The 17082-nt window shown below is 35.9% G+C and overlaps 1 long non-coding RNA gene across 2 annotated transcripts in view; it reads right to left on the bottom strand.

Moving 5' to 3' along the window:
* Positions 1–17082, bottom strand: part of LOC116281482 (uncharacterized) — a 98215-nt gene that overhangs the window by 70745 nt on the left and 10388 nt on the right. The gene's annotated exons all lie outside the window — the stretch shown is intronic.

The raw sequence follows: 17082 nt of genomic DNA, 5'->3' as shown, positions 1-17082 counted from the left end.
GACTTGTTTTACTAAAACTTCTTGATGATATTGTGTTCTCTATCTAACCTCAACTTCATATTACTCTGTCTTCTCATAAACATTTGTCAATAAGGGGGGAGGGGAAATGACATTGAATGATCAACAGACAGAGTTCCAGTAAGTGTAAGTCCATGACAAAAACCAGCTCCAAGGACTTCTGCTTATGGCCAAGATGGAGCAACAGGGGCTAGTGTCTCCCTCTTGTCTGAAACAACCAAAACAAAGGGACAAAATACATGAAACAAGAGATTTCCAGATACGGGGTATCAGGCAATGAAGAACACTGATCACTGAGAAATGGGAAACAAGTAAAGTGAATCCTGATTGCCTCAGCTTACAGCCTTGAGAGAGTTTCTGGCCACAGCACAGGAAAGGAGGAGCTTGGCTGACTCTCTGAGTTGAGGAGACAGAATTAAGAAAGAGTCTGGGGACAATAAGGAGGCTAGAGTTCACAGGACAGAGTACTGGAAATTGCTACTGGGAAAGTATTACCCAAAAGGGTTAGCACTAACAGTGGTTGGTGCTCATCCAGGACTGGAAATAGCGCCTGTTCTCACTAGCCAGAGGAAAAGCATCATATTAAGCACAGAAGACACAGATAAGGATGACAGTAGATTTCTTGTAAGAAACAATGCAAGTGAGAAGACAGAGATGCAATATCTTAAACTTGAAAAACCCTGCCAACCTAAATTCTATACCAAGCAACATGTATTTTAAGAATGAAGGCGAAATAAAGACTCTCCCAGATATACAAAGGCTGAAAAAATTCATCACCAACAGACCTGCTGTCTAAGAAATATTAAAGGAAGTTCTTCAGGTGGAAACACATGAGGAAAAAAAAAAAGATGGAACAAATAGAAAACAAATGGCAAAATGATAAACAACTGTATATCAAGAATCACTTAACTATATCACCTAACTATATCAATAATCACTTAAATGTAAACTGCTAAAACATCCCAATGAAAAAGCAGACTGTCAAGTCAGATTTTTTTTAGATGCAAGGCCTATGTATATACTAGTGCATGTGTGTGCGTGTATTTATATTTATATATGAAGTAAAAGGATAGAAAAGGCTGTGCTGTGCTAACCCTAATTAAAAGAAAGTTGGAGTGACTATATTAGTATCGGACACAATGAATTTCAAAGCAAAAAATATTATCAGAAACTTTTTAAAGGTTATCTCATAATGATAAAAGGGCTAATTCATCAAGAAGGCATCAAAATATCTAAATTTATGTACTCAACAACAAAATACATGAAGCAAAAACTGCTAGAACTACAGGAGAAGTAGACAAATCCACAACAGGTGATTTAAATATTCCACTTACAAGAGTCAACAGAACAAATAGAAAATCTATAAAGACATATATGAATTAATATAATCAACCAACTTAATTGATACTTAGAGAACATTCCACCTAACAAAAGCAAAGTATGCATTCTTTTTAAGAGTGCATGAAACATTTACCAAGATAGGCCACATTCTGTGTTATAAAAAGTCTCAATAAATTAAAAAAAATTAACTCATACAAAGGATGACCTCTGACCATAATAGAGTTATTAGAAATTAATGACAGCAAGATCACTAGAAAAGCTTAAAATATGTCAAAACTAAATGACATATTTCTAAATAACCCATGAATCAAATAATAAATTAATAGGGAAATTTCAAAGCATTTTAAACTGAATAAAAGTAAAAAGAAACTATTTCCTAATTTGTGGAATGACTCTAAAAAGTATTTAGAGGAAATTTATAGCATTAGAAACTAAAATCCAGGTAACAGAGAAAGAAAATAATAAAGATCAGATCAGAAAGCAACGAAATAGAAAGAAAACCAACAGAGAAAATCGATAAAGCCAAAAGCTGGTTCTTCGAGAAAATAAAAAAGATTGGCAAAATTAGTCAGACTAATCAGTTAAAAAAAGGAAGCAGTCACAAATGATTAATATCCACAATGAGAAGTGATAACAGTCTAAATTCAACAGGTATTAAAAGGATAATAAAGGAATATTATTAAAAACTTTATGCCAATAAATTTGACAACTTAGATGAAATATAAAAAATCCTTGAAACTCACAAACTTCAAGAATAGACAACCTGAATAGTCCTATGTCTCTCAAAGAAACTGAATTTGGAGCTAAAAACTTTCCCACAGAGGAAACTTCAGGCCCAGGTATTATTACTGGTAAAATCTACCAAAAGTCTAAGAAAGAAATTATACCAATTATATACAAAACATTGCAGCAAATTGAAGGAGTACTTCCCAAGCCATTCAATGACACAAGCATTACCCTATACCAAAATGAGACCAAGAATACAAGAATACTACAGATCAACACTTCTCATGACATAGATGTAAAACAACTGAAGAAAAAAAATTTTTTTAGAAAACATCTTTGAGATATAAATACCATACTGTTTACTCCTTTGAAATATACAAGTCTACATTTAGTAAATGCACACTTTCATACCATCACCACCATCCAATTTCAGAACATTTCTATCACCTCAAAATTTCCCCCTTGCCTGTTTGCTGTCAATCTCTACTCCTAAACCCCTGGTTCCAGAGAAACACTGACCTGTTTGTCTCTACAGCTTTGTCTTTAATACAAACTTTGTATAAATGGAAACAGATAATATACAGTCTCTTGTTTCTGGCTTCTTTCACTTAGCATAATGTTTTTGAGATTCATCCATGTTGGATATATTTGTAATTCATTCCTTTCTATTGTTGTATTATATTCCTTTGTATGAATTTACTACATGTCAATTATCCATTCACGAGTTGATGGACATTGGATTATTTCTAGGTTGTGGATTTCAGGAATAACAACACTATGAACATTCACATTCAAGTCATTTTTGGGGCAAATGCCCAGGGGTGGAATTCCTGGCTTATATACAAGTGAATATTGTATTCCAAACAGACTGTACCATTTTACATTTCCTTCAGTATTGTATAAGGGTTCCCATTTCTCTATGTCCTCAACAATACCTGACAATGTCATTCTTTTTTTTTTTAATTGAAGTGTTGTTGATTTATAATATTAGTTTCAGGTGTACAGCAAGGCAATTCAGTTATATATATATATATATTTCAGGTTCTTTTCCACTATGTGTTATTACAAGAAATTGAATACAGTTCCCCATGCTATACAGTAGGTCCTTGTTGTTTACCTATTTTATATACAGTAATGTATATCTGTTAATCCCAAACTCCTAATTTATCCCTCCCTTGCCCTTTCCTTTTTGGTAAACAATGTTTGTTTTCTATATCCATAAGTCTATTTTGGTTTGTAAATGAGATTTGTATCATTTTTTTTAGATTCCACATATAAGTGATATCATATGATATTTGTCTTTCTCTGTCTGATTTACTTCACTTAATATGATAATCTCTAGGTCCATCCATGCTGTTGTAAATGGCATTATTTCATTCTTTTTTATAGCTGAGTAATATTCTATTGTATAAATATACCACATCTTCTTTATCCAGTCATCAGTTGATGGACATTTAGGTTGTTTACATGTCTTGGCTATTGTAAATAGTGCTGCTGTGAACATTGGGGTGCATGTGTCTTCTCGAATTATAGTTTTCTCCAGATGTACACCAGAAGAGGGATTGCTGGATCATAGGGTAAGTCTATTTTTACTTTTTTAAGGAAACTCCATACTGCCTTCCATAGTGGCTTCACCAATTTACATTCCCACCAACAATGTAGGAGAGTCCCTTTTTCTCCACACCCTCTCCACCATTTATTATTTGCAGACTTTAAGTAATGGCCATCCTGACTGGTGTGAAGTGATATCTCATTTGAACAAATATTTTAGCAAATTGAATCCAGAAATGTATTTTAAAGCCATCATAACCAAGAGAGAGGGTTTATCCCATTAATGCAACAATGGTTTAACATTTAAAAAATGAATTAATTTAATTCACCTTATCAACAAACTAAAAAGAAAAAACACATGATAATCTAAATAAGTGCAGAAAAAGCATTTAACAAAAACCCAACTTCCATTCCTGATAAAAAATTTTCTCATCCAGAGAAAGGGAAAACGTTCATCAGTGAAAAACCTACAGCTAACATCATTCTTAATAATGAAAAATGAATACTTTTCCCCTAAGATTAGAAACAAGACAAGGATGTCCACCCTCACCACTTTTAGCCACCACTTTACCAGAGGCTCTAGCCAGTGCAAAAGGTAAAAAGGAAAAATAAATAAGTAAAAGACACTCAGATTAGAAAGGAAGAAATTAGACTGTATTTGCAGATAACATGATTATCTATGTAGAAAACCCTATGGAACTGATTAAAAAACTACTAGAACAAGTAAATGAGTTTAGCAAGGTTCAAGACACAAGATCAATACACAAAATCAACTGAAGTTCTATATACTACTGACAAGTAATTAGAAATTTTATAATAGCATAAAAATGTGAAATAAGGATAAATCTAGCAAAAGGTGTGAAAGACTAACACAATGAAAACTACACTGCTGAGAGAGAGAAATAGTAGAACTTCTAAATACATGAAAAGATAATATGTTCTTGGGTTGGAAGACTCAATATTGTTAAGTTGCCAATTCTTCTCAAGTTGATCTATAGATTCAATGCAACTCCAATCAAAATCCCAGGAGGCATTTTTTTTGTGTGGAAATTGACAAGTTGATTTTAAATTTCAAATACAAAGTTTAAAGGAAGTATAATGGAACTAAAAAAGCCAAAATAAAGTAGAAAAAATAGCACAAAGTTGGAGGGCTTTCACAACCATATTTTAAGACCTAGTATAAAGCTGTAGTTAATCAAGATGGTATGTGTTTGGCACAAAGATTGACAACTACATTAATGGTGTATAGATAGACAAACAAATTAATGGAAAAGAATTAAAGTCCAGAAATATACTTGCAAATATAAGGGAAACTGATTCTCAACACAGATAACAAGGGAGAAAGTATAGTCTTTTCAACAAATATCCTGAAATAATTGTAAATCCATATGCAAAAATATGAATTTTGACACATATATCTCAACATGCACAAAAATTAACTCAAATGGGATTACAGGCCTAAATGTAAATCTTAACACCTGCGCACTTCTAGAAGAAAGTATAGGGCAAAATATCTGTAACCTCAGGTTAGGCAAGAATGTCTTAGATATAACCACAAAAGTACAATATTTTGTTTTAAACTTAAGAAATTCTGCTTTTTGAAAGACACTAAGAGAATGAGAAGCCACAGACTGAGAAAAAAAAAATGTTTGCAAATAATATATCTGATAAAGGGCTTGCATTTAGGTTATACAAAGAACTCACATAACAACCCAATTTAAAAATGGGCAGAAAGACTTGATTCAACAGACATGTCACCAAAAAAAAGAAAAAAAATACATAGATGATAAGTAAACACAAAAGCTGTTCAATGCCATTAGTCATTAGGGAAATGCAAATTAAAACAACAATGAGGTATTACCACACACCTATTAAAGTGGCTAAAATTAAAAACATTGGCCATACAAGGGATGGTGAGTATACAGAGGATCAGAACTCTCATACACTGATGATGAAAATATAAAGTGATACAAACACTTTGGAAAACAGTTTAGTAGTTTCTTTAAAAAGTTAAATATATACATACCATACAATGCAGCTATTCCACACCTAGATACTTACTCAATGAAAAACAAATCATTTATCCACACAAAGATTTGAATATGAACGTGCACAGTTGCTGTATTTGTAACAGCCAAAATCTGAAAATCACTCCAATGTCGACGTACAGGTGAGTGGATAGACAACTGGTGGTATATACCCATGTAACAGAATACACATCAGCGATTAAAAACAAAAGAACTCTTGACACACACAACAACATGGTTGAATCTCACAATATTTATGTTGAGAGAAAGAATCCAGAGAGAAAAGAATACATATATTCCATTTATATTACATTCTAGAAAACATCAACTAATCTATAGTGAGAAGAAACAGATCAAAGGTTGCCTGTAGACACAGGGGTGGAGAGAAACCAAAAAGCAGAAAGGAGGTATTACCAAAGGGCATGAGGAATCTTCTGGAAGTGATGGATATTTTCATTATCTTGATTGTGGATTCGTTTATGAATGTATATACATATCAAACTTACCAAATGTTATGCTTTAACTATGTGCATTTTATTTCATGCCAGCTATAACTCAACAAATCTCACAAGCTAAGGTTCCCCACTAGATGAAATTTACTTTGGGTCATCCATCCAAAAATCTTAAAAGGCTTGTTTTTCCTCTTTTCTATGTTTACAACTCTGGGAGTTTAAATTGGGAAACAAATATTCACAAATTCTATCTTCTGAAGCCCACAAATTATCAAGTCTGTTGTCAGAGATTACCAACCACTGGCGAGGAGCTCAAGATACAAGCTATAGAATGAACACGTTAGACTGACCACGATCATTTCTCCAGAGGTAATCTCAGTCCAAGCTTGCACTTTTGCAAAGTCAGACACCTGCTTCTTACATGTAGTATCATCGTTACTCAAATTCTTGTACAAGTCTCACAAAATGGCACTGTTCCACCAATGGTGATTTGAACCACAGTGGCCACTTTAGATGAACTCTAGGTATTTCCAAAATTGCCCATCTTAAAGTCATCTTAGAATAAATGGGCAAATTCTTAATGTCAAATATACTGTTTCTTTTGATTGGTATGGAGAAGCTTCTAAGCAAAATTCTGATTTTATAACAGCTTTAATCATAAGGAAAGCACCAAAAACCCACAGCTTAGTTCAGTCTCTCTTTTGATCTAGTGGCAAAGACCCACCTTGCCTCAAGGCTGTAGCAGTCACTGCCAAATTCATGGTGCCTTCTGCTGGCACAGTTTCAGGGTCTTTCTTGGAGGTAATGCTATACAATTTTGGCACTTAACTGAAAATACACAATATTTCCAGCAAGCTGGCTTACATTCTGTAAGATAGTAAAACTATTTGTAATTAACTTTGTTAATTACTAGCTAGTATTCTAACGCTTTATGCCTTGCTACTTCATTTCTCAGATGGAGACAAGCACACAACTTGGGGTGACATAATCCACAACACCTCCCTAAAGTTAGATGCACTTGAACAAAATTGACATTTAAGGGAAGAAGTCTAAATTGAATGAGTTTACTCTGAAGTAATTTTTTTTAAATCCTGATTTGATGAGGCTTATTCTGAATTAGCAAAATTAAATTTTTCATTACAGACGGAAATTAGCATTTGTGATAGAAAGCAAATTTGGTTACAGAAAAAATTTTAAAGTTCTATTTTATGCACAGTTAGGTCACAGACTGATACATTTGCATCCACCAAAAAAGCATCAGTTCCTTCTGGGAGGAGGAACCAGGCTCTGGGTGGTCTCACTTGGACAGTGACAGAGTGAGTTGTACAAGCTCCTGGACAGTTTCAAATTAGAACTTAAAATAAATTCCACTGCAAGGATAAAGGAGATTATGGAACAAGTTGGTTGAAGGCTTTGGGACAGAAACAGGAATTTAAGCCAGAATTCACACCTAAGTTTATTTGCATCTAAACCTAGGCTCTCTTTATCCATCTGAAGAGGTAGCCCAGAGTTTGAAATCCACCTCACCAGCTTGCCGTCTGGGCATCATTGTCTCTTATGTAAAAGAGGAGGTTGTAGTGATATGTATGATAGCATCTGTAAATCTCTGATCTTACACATTGTGTTTAAAATTATAACTATTTATCCAGCAGAATGCCAGGTGATATGTGAAGAGCCCGAGGAGCCAACAAAAAAAGAGACTTTTAACCTAACGATCAGTTTTCTGGCCAAGGAGAATTTACACCCAAATTGGCAGGAAAGAGGCAGCAGGATTTTCTAACTGCCTGTACACGATTAGCTGGAAGTCACAGGGCGTCAGAAGAGTATTTATATTTGCTTTTTCAGCTCCTGTCTACAGTGTTACTCTCCACCTAAATAAAGCATGCAGGTGCTTTGTTCAGACCAGTTCTAAATGCCTGCAGAACTAATGGCCCCACCTTTTAGAGATTATTACTTCACCGACCTCTGTTGGGAGACAAACTAATAGAACTTCCCATGAAGCGTATGACTCTCCTGGATCTGAATTCATGTATTTTCCTCTGTAGCCTGATTTAATTTCTTTTTTATATTCACCAGTGTTTAATGATTTCACTTTGATTTATTCTCGTGTTTTACTTTGACTCATGTTTTCAGGCCATTTCATTTTACCACCCAGCTTCCCTCCCCTCCACACCTCTGTCACCAAAACAAATAAAAACCTTTCAAAAAACCTTTTTTGGAGTATGAATCTAAATTACAGCCTCACTCTTATATTATATCCTCCAAGATTACAAAAATCAATACAAATATTCTTCTTTTGACACAGATTTCACCCTCGCATCAGTGAAAGAAACATAAGATGATTTTGGGTGTTGATTTTTTTGAAGATGAAGATGCCTGGGGAGAGGTCTGTTTGATGGAAGATGAGTCACATTTGGCAAAGGTTTAAGTGAAACAACGAGTTTGATAAATCTGTCCAAGGCTTAAGAATATTCAGATACCTTTTCTTCCCAAGAAAATCCCCCACGGATCTCTTCAGGAACAAAAGCTTCTCTACAATGGTTCCAAATGATTCAGACATAACTTCCTGCATATGCCACCAAAGGGATTTCTTTACTTTTAGTAAGAACTTTAGCCAGCTTGCCAAATTCTTCAGCATAACAAAATTATAGGCCACTTCCCTCTTGGGCATGCTGAAATGACGAAAATTGTTCAGAGAAAATTGAAACCCCGATAATTGATTTTCTTGCTATTTTCAAAAGACCCAAACCTTTCTGCAATAAAATTGAAACTTTTCAGGACAAACGCAGTCAAAACCATAGGGAAAACCTCTATATTCTTAGAATAGTTTCACAGCTACAACCATGTATACGACATTTCTTCAGACACACACGGATTAAGAATTCAATTATTCTTCTAAAATAGAACTCTTTTTTTTTGGCTTTCTGAAGAATCAGCTAATTTAACTGTGTTATTCACTTTGTCCTTGGTATCTGGGATCCAAGAATTAAAAACGGGGGGAAAGGCAGGTAAGTTTTGTCTGTGAAGCAAATACTTTACATCATACACTTGATACTGAAAAATAAATCTCTCTCCCCCATCAGTGAACTGCTTGAGACAGAGACTTGACAAAATGGCTGAAATATGAGACCTTTAGTTTCCTCATAAAATATAATCCTAAATGATTAGTGTTGTCAATATAAATATGTGGTGTATATATTTCTAAATCAAGATGCTTTGTGGTTGTCCGCAAGTTACAGACTGGGTTGCAAAAGACCATTGTTACATGATATGTGAAAAAAAAACATGTTAAACCGTTGGAGGAAGGTTTACACAGGAAAGTTCTCACCAAAGAAACACTGGATGACCGTTTCCAGAATAACTGCCCTCCAAAGAATATTTGGGCTAGTAAGAGAAGTTCCTTGCATCATTTATTTCCTGAACATGATACAACAGTACTTAATATCTCAACGAGTATTTATTCCCTTCATTCTTGAAGACCTAGGTTAGAAGAAGGGATTTATGAAGAGGCTTTCCAGTTCATTGACCTCAAACTCTGGCCAGCCCTGCCACGGGAACACCATGCTCTAACTTAGCGTGGGTATTTGTTCTTTTGACCAGAGCATCCATCCCAAAATACAGTGATAACTGTATCCCAATTCTGCTTTGAGTGAACGATCCCATCCCCACTCCACGTGTGTGGGGGAAAGTCACACCACTTTACTTCAGGAAAGGGGCCTAAGCTAAGCTGCTAATTTTGCTCCCATACCCCCACCCCTAACCACACCCAAGCGACAGTGATTGTCTGAAGGATGGGATGGGCACAGTGACCCAATATGGGCCAGAGAGAGAGTGCCTTTGAGTTCCTAGAATTATGAGGAAGGTACAGGAAGCAATTCTCTCTCTGTCTCATTTTAAAGTAAAGTAATATAAATCTGAATCTGTTGTGAGCCACGGAGTAGAGCCTAGAAATAGAGCCTGGTGGCATTGTTTGAGTGTAGAATCAAGGAGAGCCTAAAATTTGCTCCATTTCATCAGAAGGAACATCAAATGCTAAGTCAGAGTTCAATCCCCAAATCTTTGCAATAAAAAAATAAAAAGAATTCTAACTGGCATTTGAGCTTCTCTACTATTCGAGAAACAACATGTGCATTTTGTATCTTAATTAAATCATTATTAGAGACAAGTTTTCAAGGGGAAGTTTCATTAATCTGAGAGAAAACAAAACAACAGCATAAATAGCTATGTATGTAATTTATAAATCATGGATATAGCTACCGAGTTTATAGTTAAACTGCAATGTATTAAATTCAAATATTTAATCTATACTTTCCTTATAAAGAACTACAATGAAGGGTCATGGATATAGCCAATAGGATCAATAATAAGTGTAGATTTAGGGACACAGTTAAGCCCTGCTATGGCTTTCCCAAGAGCATCCTGAAAGCACAAATTCTAATCCTGAGCAACTAAGCTATTTCACTCAGCTTTACAGGCATGTAACAATTTCTCCTCATTCTACAGCTCCAAGAACTTTTCCTGGTCAATAATGTATTTCAACAAACATTTATAGCTGGATGATGGTGCCTCTTCAGTCACCCACAAGGAATGGAGACTCAAAAGACAATCCTTTGTATACAGAATCCTTTAGAAACTATCCTGAGTGAAAAGTCTTACTCCTTGTCAGTTCTTTACTCTCATCAATATCTCCGGTATGGCTTCCTCGGAATGGACTCTGTAGAATCAACCTCCTATACAGAAGGTAATTCTGTTATCATTCCAAGTTACAAATTCTTCAGTATATTCTCTTCCTTTGAAAGTGTAGTATAGGCATCAGGTCTGGGTTTTTCAATCTTTTGCAAGGGGAAAAAACTTGACAATCTGACCAAAGAATGCTGCTTTATTTTCCTTCCTTCCAGTCTCATGAAGTAGTCAAATTAGTGTCAGCATCATGTTGGCATTCATTAACAGTTTTAACTGGTTTTCTTTCCATGTGTATGATCTTGGTGTAGAAATCAGTTTTCGAATTCTTTTCCAGCAAGTATCACAACATTCTGGCAGAATGAAAATGGACAGCAGTATTCCGATAGAGTTTTAATTCTAATGCTTTCAAACTTGAATATATTTTAGCCCTTTCAATGTGTTTGTACATACAAATGATATTATTTAGATCTTAGTTAAATCTAAAATATTTCAACTTTCTGAATAAGAAGATGTTTTAGTTGGGTGTTCTTGGCTACATACAGCAGAAAACTGGACCCAAATTGACCTAAACAAATAGGATATTTCTCCAGACTTGGCTGGATTCAGGGCTTAAAAGCTATCACCAAGGCATTTCTCTATCCAGCCCTACAATGTGCGGCCTCTTGTCTTGGATTTTCACAGTAGCAAGATAGGGGAAGTGGCTATTGGACCTTCATCCCATGAGGCTTCTTGTCCATCTGGGAAGAAGACTCCTTCCTAGAAATCAGTAAATGCCATTGCACTCCCTTGATCCTGATTGGGTGGCTGGGCTACCTCTGAGCCAATCAAGAAATGTAATGTTCAGATTCACTCCACAAACTTCTGTTACCAAAATGGCAAATGAATGATAGAAAGCAAAACAAACAAACAAAAAACCATCTTCTATGAAATGTTCATTACAGAAGACAAGAATTTTCCTTCATTTTTGGAATAGTTGTATAAAAACCTATGAGGACAGTTAACAGTTAATCTTATTATCTAATTACAGTCAGAAGATTCAGCTTAGGATAAACTGTATTAAAATACTTTGGGACATTTTCAAATCCACATAGACAATAAGAAGGAAACTCCACATAACAGGTCATTTTATCCTGTAGGTAATGGTATGTTTTGCAAATCATTCTCAGAACATAATTCTAACCAAAACCACATTCAGAATAGTGCCATACCTAACCCCAGAACTCAGGATAGAAACCTGGGTAGGAGGCATAAAAGGGAGTAACTTTTTCTGCTTCATTTTAAGGTTCTAGTATCATAAGTGATATTTGAGAAGGACATACTGACTTCTCCTTGTCTCTTAATAAATTTTGTCTTTCTTTTAGACTAGTTCATCAAAAAGCAACAAACGTATATTATCTTTTCATTTAAAAGCATTTACAAAAGTTTATTAACATCTCAGTATCTGTCAAATGTTGATTTAAAAAAATGGTCATTCTTAGACCTTTTTGCATCTTCTACAAAATAATATTTTAAAGGTACTGCCCGCTGTGTTATCAATTGCCCCTCTGTATGGGTCCATGCAAGGAATTCTTCTTGGTTCATAATTCCTGCCTGGAATACAATGTTAGGAATACTGTCTTGTTTTCTTCTGTTTTTTTCTGACTGAACACATATGTTTCTTTTATAATATCTAAAGGAAACTCTAGAATCTATTATGTTTCCTTTTTGGTCTTGTCTACCAGGAAACAAAAAATATATATTGCTAAATTTATGTTAAATTATATTTATGTATTATATTACATTAATGATACAATGTTAGATTTCTGTGGTAATACATTTTTCTTTTTAAAAAATTCTGACCATTCTTTTAATCTACATATTAATTTCTTTGTCTGATGTCTGGGAAGTGCCCTAATAAAACGAAAGTGGCCTCAAATCTTATTTAGAAGTAAGGGTAAGGTAACATATTTAAAATATATGTTACCTTCCTAATTTACATAAAGTTAAATTAAAGTTGAAGGAAAGTTATGTATAAGGACTTTTTGATACTAAAGCCAAAAGCACTGTGGAGACAGAGAATACTATGGAGGCTCATAAACCATAAAGCATCAGTTTAAGCTTTTTTCCTGAAAACAGAAAAACACAATTTTCAATTAAGTGGTGATTAACAGCAAGTGAAGTAACCTGAAATAAAACACCACGTCTTTTGATATTGGTACTTTAAATTTTGTTCTAACCTATTCATTGCTTGATTTTTATTGTATATACAGTGCCATCTGAAAAAATATATTTTCCCTTTCTCTCTCAGAGAAGTTCAACCATTTAACATACATGGAGCTGTCAGAGCAAAACAGGATACTCCATCCATTTAGTCATCTATTCATTCTTTCAACACACATTTATTGAGCACCAGCTACATACTGGGCATTACATTTTCAACCCTATTCTTGTGGAACCTACAACCCAATGGAGGAGACAGACATTAAACTGATGAAACAAAACCATTAGATAAGCAAATCATTACAAAATGATCAGTGTTATGCAGAATTCAAAAACAAAGTGTGAGGAGGAAGAAAAATGGGGAGATTATTTATATCAGGGGATTTGGGGAAAATAACCCTGAAGAAATGGTATTTATGCTGGATGCTGAAAAAACAGCTAGTGTCAGCCCAGCAGGAAGGAGAACATTCCTAACAGAGGAGAATGGGTGCGGAAGGGCCAGAGGCAAGGAAATGCCCAGTACGTTTGAGGAACTGAAAGGCCTGTATGGCTGCAGATAGAAGAGCGAGGGGAGCAGTGGAAGAAACAAGGTACAGAAACGAACACCTGTTTAAACCACGAGATCAGTCAAACAACACTAACAATGGGGCAGAGAACAATAGACACGGTGACAGATTGTCCTCAGACTCTCACTGTTAGTTGGTTGAACTAAGATTAATACATGTGCATATGGCACTGATTATAATGAAAGAGACAAGACGTACACAACGGCTTGCTGCTAGCTGACGTTAGTTCTTTCATTAGCCAACAAATATTTACTACTCTAGGGCTGGATGTACAAAGATGAATGTGATGGACACCTCTCCTGACTTCATGCAGCCTGTAGTCTAGGAAAGATAAAAACAAACAAGCAGGCAAACACCTGGGATTTTTTCATAGATCAGCAGTGGTGGGCACGGCTGTTCCATGAAGGAGGCAGAGTAGAAAGCAGTGGTGAACATGGACACGAATGTGTGGATGCAGCAGTTGTGAAGACTGGACAGGAGCCTAAGGCTCCAGTGGACCAAGGAAATTTTCCCCAGCCAAGAGACTCAGACTGACAGGTATGGGGGAGGGGCTGTTTTGGTGTCACCACGTCAGCATTGCCAACAGCTAATCTTCCCCCGTTCTAGATCATTCCCATGCTTCATTTTATTTCCCTCATCAAGTGGAAATACAAATGACTTATAGAATCATGCAGCTTATAGTTTAGGTTTTTTTATTTTTTAAGAAAAAAATTTATGTTTTTTAACATAAGGTAAAATATTTGATAATTAAACGTCAAATTATTTGTCTCTGTGTGTTTGCATTTGAGGGAAATTGTGGTTATAAGCAGGCATAAAAATGAACACCGCCAGGAGAATGAGGAACTAACTGTTGCAGTTAGTACATTGTTTCGGTCTCTGACCACAGAGGCAGAGTCTGGCAACAAATTTGATTTACAAAGTAAACAATTTTTACAGTTGGGTTCAGCCTGTTGTTTTCTTAAAGGAAATCTATTTTAGTTTGCCCTGTGAAAAACACAAATTAGCACTTTTCAGAACATTAGGAATCAAACACAGTATCATAAAAGCATGGGGAAAAAAGGAACTAATTTTATCTGCCAGTCACGGATGATGTTCAGAATCAAAATGACATGTGACCAACATTCAGATAGCAAATGTGTGGGGCTCTTCTCTTATCCACATATTTATGTAGATCTGTTTCTTTATGTCAGCAGAAGACAACACTCCAGCCATGGTTCATCTATGTGATGAGAATATTAATATTCCAGAATATTCTCTGGAACAACATCTCTTAATATTTCCTGACTCTGGAAAGTACTGGCATACTTTTTAACTGAACTCAGAAATTATTTTCAAAGGAAGCCCTAATATCTAAAAAAAAAAAAAAAGTTTTACATTCAAATTAAAGTACTTTTAGTAGAAATTTTCTTTCTAGAAATAATCATCAGAGGTGGGGAAATTTCTCCTTTTCCCTCTTAGTACTTTTGGCTGGCAATTAAAGTGACGTAAGGCAGACTGCCATGAGAAAATCAAATTTACTACATGTGCACAGAGAATCCACGTAAGTATGAAGAATTCCAAAGGCAGCAAGGCAAGGTGAGGTATATGTGTGTGTGTATATACAAATATATATATATACTCTAGAGTAAGGAGAAGGAGGTAAGGGTCTGAGGCTTCAAGGCAAAGTACAATAATTCACAGGAAGATAAAAAGATTTAGTGTTTGGTAAATAAATGTTTGCTGGGCCATCCAAAGACAATAGGACACAGAGAGGACTTGGATCAAATGGGCCCTGCTAAGTTCCTCCTTGTCCACCACACCTATACTTTACTATAGTTACCTATGGTCATAGCTCCTTCCTGGGACAGGTCTCCTATCTTACATTCTTTCAGGCAGTCAGGAGCAAGTTCAAAGGTTCTTCCCGAATCTTTTGGGCCTTGCTTGTTTTCAGCTCAAAATAATCTGCATTCCAGAGTGGCACATCTTGGGGTGGCTTTTTCTGAGCATCATCACCATAATACACAAATTCTGTAACTGGAGTCCTGAACCAGTCACAGTACAAAATAAAAATGCACTGAATACACTCCTCAAAACACAGGTTACTCTCTGTTCCTTGAGCTTGGAAGGAAGCTGAAGGCCAAGCTACTGAAAACTTTGGGCCAGAGTTTCCAAAACCCAAAGTAAATGTCAAGCATTAAGGCTGCATGTTTAACACTTGGTGCTAGATAAGGCAATCAAAGATGGGGGTTATAAATCAGTGTCAGTGTCCTAGAGCACCTTGCAAGGTTAAAAGTGGAGTTGTAAGAGTTAAAAGAACAGTAACCTGAATAGAAACCATTTGTATGGAGATGACAGCGGAGGAGGGATTCCGTTCACCTTCTATATTCCAGGGGACATATTTTGGTTGATGGGACCCTTTCCAAACCCTAAAGGAAGGAAACTGGACATGGGGTGGGCACTGCCCAGAGCAATCCATGCACTGTCCCCTGTTGAAAACCAGAGCTGGAACAGTTTTGAGAATCTGAGGCTGAATGAATCAGAAGTGGGGGATGGGAGCAGACTGAAAGGAAGCCCTGAGGCAGACTAAGGCCCCTGCAAACTGAAGAGGAAACAGAAATTATGAGTAAGCAGCGGAAGCTGGTAAGCAAGCCTGGAGAGGAAAACTGAGCACAAGTGCAGAGAGACGATGGTAAGAGACAAACAATGTGCCTCATGATTCCAGGTGACTTTCCTGTTCAGCCCCAGCTCAAGTGTACATGTGTCCTTATTATTATATAAGTAGGTATGAAAGTAAACACTTTTTCTCAGAATCACTTTAATAATTTCTAAAGCTTCCTTGCAAACAAAGATGCTCTAGTCACACACTGATCCAAATCCCTGCTTCACCTTGTGCTGACCACCACGGTCAACACCGTGAAAATCATTTTCTGTGTCTCTGAGTGAAGGAAAATCATAATCACTGACCAAAATGAAGCTTCTGATAGAAAATTATTCCTGATCTCTCACAGAAATCCTGGATTAGTATTTGAAAATAAGGAAAGGTCCAGAGGAGATAAAGGGAATTAGGGAAACAAACAAACCAAAAAAAGATTGCCCCAAGAGTCTCTGTCCTGGGACACTCACTGTTCAATGAGCAAATATTAATGGAGGATTCAGCAAGAAAAAACCTGCCAAAACTTCCTGCCCCCATGAAGCACACAGACTAGAGGAGAAGATGTAGAAAAAACCTAAGCAAGTAAGTAAAATATACATTATGTTAGATGAGTTCTAAAGAGTAAACCAAAGCAAACAATGGAGATAAAGAGCTGGGCGTACAGGGGAGCAGATATTAATAAACAGAAGTATATACAGAAAAAGTTAAGATTATCTGTAATCCCACCAGCCGTAAAGAAATGACTACTAGTTGCAGAGTGGCAATATTTCCTTACATTTTTTTCCTCTGTGTGTGTATATATACACACAAGCACGCACACATATACAAATTTCATTTTACAAGGACAATTTTTAACTCACCTTTCCCCATGACTTTATATTACGAGC

The sequence above is a fragment of the Vicugna pacos genome, chromosome 8, assembly GCF_048564905.1.
Source record: "Vicugna pacos chromosome 8, VicPac4, whole genome shotgun sequence".
Lineage (NCBI taxonomy): Eukaryota > Metazoa > Chordata > Mammalia > Artiodactyla > Camelidae > Vicugna > Vicugna pacos.
The sequence above is the reverse complement of the archived record's forward strand: the minus strand, read 5'-3'. Positions and strand labels throughout refer to the sequence as shown.